Source organism: Sarcophilus harrisii, chromosome 4 (genome assembly GCF_902635505.1).
Source record: "Sarcophilus harrisii chromosome 4, mSarHar1.11, whole genome shotgun sequence".
NCBI lineage: Eukaryota > Metazoa > Chordata > Mammalia > Dasyuromorphia > Dasyuridae > Sarcophilus > Sarcophilus harrisii.
This window is the reverse complement of record NC_045429.1, coordinates 245,548,208-245,552,038: the sequence shown is the minus strand read 5'-3', so window position 1 is coordinate 245,552,038 and position 3,831 is coordinate 245,548,208.

Sequence of the window (3,831 nt, the reverse complement as noted above, 5' to 3'; positions counted from 1 at the left end):
TTTAATCCATACTTTCCCAGGGTTTTATTAAACATTTTTAAAAATCAGTTATCTAGTCCTTGGTGAATCAATAAATATTAATTAAGTACTTTCTATGTGTCAGGCACTGTTAACAATTAAGTACCTGGTAGTTCACTGGAGAGAGCACTGGGCCTTGATTCATGAAGACCTGAGTTCAAATTCAACTTCACTCACTATCTGTTTGGCTGATCAAGTCGCTTAATCTTTCTTTGTTTTAGCTTCTTCAATTATAAGATGAGGATATTAATAACAATAATACCTACCTTATAAAATTGTTATAAGGATCAAAAGATGTAACTGTAAAAATTGTTTAGCAAAATACTTGGTAAATAGGTGGTACATAAATCTAATTCTCTTTTCCTTATTCAGGATACAAAAAAAATCAAAATGGCAGTCACTGTTCCCAAAAAGCACACAATCTCCTGCATCAGACAATGTGCACGAAGGAGCTCAGAGTCTAATAGGGGACCTATTACAGGGGAACATAATGTCCTGAATGTTATTAAAATTTATTATTTCTAAAATTTATAACCTATGTAAATCAAGGATTTCCCCAGGGTCCTTGGCAATAAAATGTAAATTTTGGTATTTAGAAAAGTAGTACAAATGGATATCAAAGAAGGAAAGAAGAGCAATATGCTAGCAATAGCTAGAAGTAAAGAGAACTTTATCCTATTTCTGACTACAAAAAAGTAGGCTACAGCTGGAATTGAGTTAGGTGAGGGTATTAGCCTGGAGAAGAGAAAATTACAGTGGTATATGAAAGTATCTTCAAATCTCTGATAGAGAATAGTTCTTCTTGACTTCAAGAATTATAGCTGGGAGTAATGAATTGGATTTGCTTTAGTTACTTCAGAAAGACATAGTGAAAGGAAAATGTAAAAACAAAATAATAATTAGTGTAATTCCGGAGAAACTGAGGCAGGAGAGAGATTAGAGAGCTTTCAATAGTTTATCAATTGGAGAGTATAATTGACTGGACAAGACTCTTGTCTCAAATTATCCAGTCAGATAGAGATAAAGATATACTGGGACCAAGGAATCCATGTTGGTCCCAGGGCTGTCATCTCAAAGAATGCAGCCCAGAATGGGTGTATCTCAGGACCTTAAATATTCTTTAGAGACAAAGAAAGTAAAAAAGGCAGGAAGACTTCTGTCAGGTTGGGGGGGAGACCATAACTCCTAAAAGCCCAGAGACAGGATGTCTGAATACCCAGAGATAAAGATGTCAGTGAGGTATCTTGGAATATTTTAGAGGGATATTGTAAATTCTTGAGGACAGGAGTTTTGATTTCTTGTTTATCTTGCTAGCAATATATAACCTTAGAGTAAACGGTTCCCAGTCTTAATGGACCAGAGTGGGTTTTTACAACTAAGGGGATTGACAGAGTAGTTAAGGAAACTGAGACAAAGGAAATTAGTTCAGGGAAACCAAGTCATAACAGTTAAAGAGAACTGTGGCATAACATTAGTATCTCAATGTGAGATGACAGAATGGGTATATATTGGGTTTTCCAAGACTGCAGATATTCAAGAGAAGATTGGATGAACATTTGTAGGGATTATTGTAAAGAAATTTGCTAATAAATAAAAAATAGACTAAATATGAGTGACTTTAAGCTATATTAATTCTATAATGCTGTGATTTTCTGACATAATTACTCTAGACTGAATATCCTCATCTCTAAAATGAAAAAGTGTCAAAAATATTTTTCATCTATACATTTCTGAAATAGGCATTTTGGTCTGGTGGTTAATAAGAAAGTAATACAATTCAATTTAGCAACAATTAGATAGAAAAAAAGACAGCTAGGACAACAAATAATTCTTGGAAGAAAAAAAAAGAATCATAGATATTAAAGACATCATTAAAATGGCTTTAATACAGTATAAGATGGAAAGTAGAATTGGTATGGAATAGAATAGTTTTTGTTAAAAATATATTCCACGAAGTATCCTAGCACACCTAGTTCCCAATAAATTGAAACAAAATTGTTGATGAAGACAGTCATTTGCACCCAGGGAGAGGACTATGGGTACTATGTGTGGATCACAACATAGTATTTTCATCTTTTTTACTGTTTGCTTTCAATTTGTTTTCTTTTTCTTTTTCTTTTTTTTTTCATTTTTGATCTGATTTTTTTTTTTTTTTTTTTTTTTTTTTTTTTTTTTTTTTTTTTTTTGTGCACCATGGTGATTGTGGAAATCTGTATATCAGAATTGCACATGCTTAAAACATTAGATTACTTGTCATCTAGGGGAGAGATCAGGGAAGGACCAAAATAATTGAAATACAAGGTTTCCCAAAGGTGAAAGATCAAAATTGTCTATGAATTTATTTTGAAAATAAAAAGCTTTATTTAAAAAAAAAAAAGATTATTGTTTATTTTGTTGTGGCAAAATCAGGTCATAGGGTGAATAGTGTCCCAGACTTGAAGTCAAAAGGACTTATTTTTTGTATTCAGACACCTACTAATTGTGTGATATTGAGTAAATCACCTAATCGTATTTGCCTCGGTTTCCTTATCTCTAAAATGAACTAGAAAAGGAAATGGCAAATCATTCCAGTATCTTTGCCAAAAATAAAAAATAAAATAAACAAACAAATGGAGTCACAAAGAGTCAGATTTGACTGAAAAACGATTAAACAAAGATGTTTTCACAAGCTGTGGTGCTAAAACAAAACAAAGAAGAAATAATCTATTTGTTAACTATATTAGCATCAATGTAGCATTTTTTGTGATCAAGATTCATAAATTATGCAAAATATTCTATGATTACTAGTACACTAAAGCCAAAACAAATCATATACACATATGATTCCACAAAAGTAATATAAAAATTATTAAATCTAAACTACATCTGACTAAGGATTCTTTCTAAAAGATCCTAACAATTGCTCATCCAGTCTTCACTGCAGCACCACTACAGAAAACCAATTAACCGTTCAGACTTTACTGATTTGCTAGCTAATTTTATCTAGTATCAAAAATAAATATATTGCTCTACTTGTATGTATTTGCTCAAATAGCTGCTTTCTGGAATTATTAATATGGAATATTTTTGTCTTTCTCATGAAAGCCCTACAAATATTCAAACATGACTGTCTTGGGTGCCTAAATCTTTTGTTCTTCATTCAAACATAAATATTCCTTTTCCAATTTCTGGTATTTCATGATTTACAGCATTCTGATTGCTTTTCCTAGATATTCTTCAACTTGCTAATTTTCCCCTATAAACAATGAAACACAATATTCTGCATGTAGCGTGGTCAGATTAGAATGTCATTTTCCATTCTGTACAGCCTTTTTAAATTCATCCTGAAATTTGGGTAGTTTCCCCCCGTTCACATTTTTTCCTACATTGACTCTCTATTGACTTACATTGAGATTATGTTTCATTACACCCTTTTGTAACCCCAGAAGTTATCCAGGCATACCCTTCTCTTTCTATAGTTGCAGAATTAAAATGTTCTAGAATATATGAATAACTCTCTAAATTGCCTTCATAAAACTTTACCATACTAGATTTGGCAAATAATTCTTACATGTCAAGATCTCTCCCAACAACTTAGTTTTCTCACATATTGCTTATAATTTTCAACTTCATTGCAATAGCAAGTTTGCTAAGCTTATCATCAAAATGTCACAGCCAAAATGGAAGGCATTGGAGAGTAAAAAAAATGGAAAATTGACTTCTGATAATTGTTGATTTCTTCTTTCCTTTGTTTTTACTATTTTCTGGACATTTTTTCTCACTACTCTGCTTTTCTGGTAGAGGTATCCATAGAACCTCAATAGAAGAGCCCTA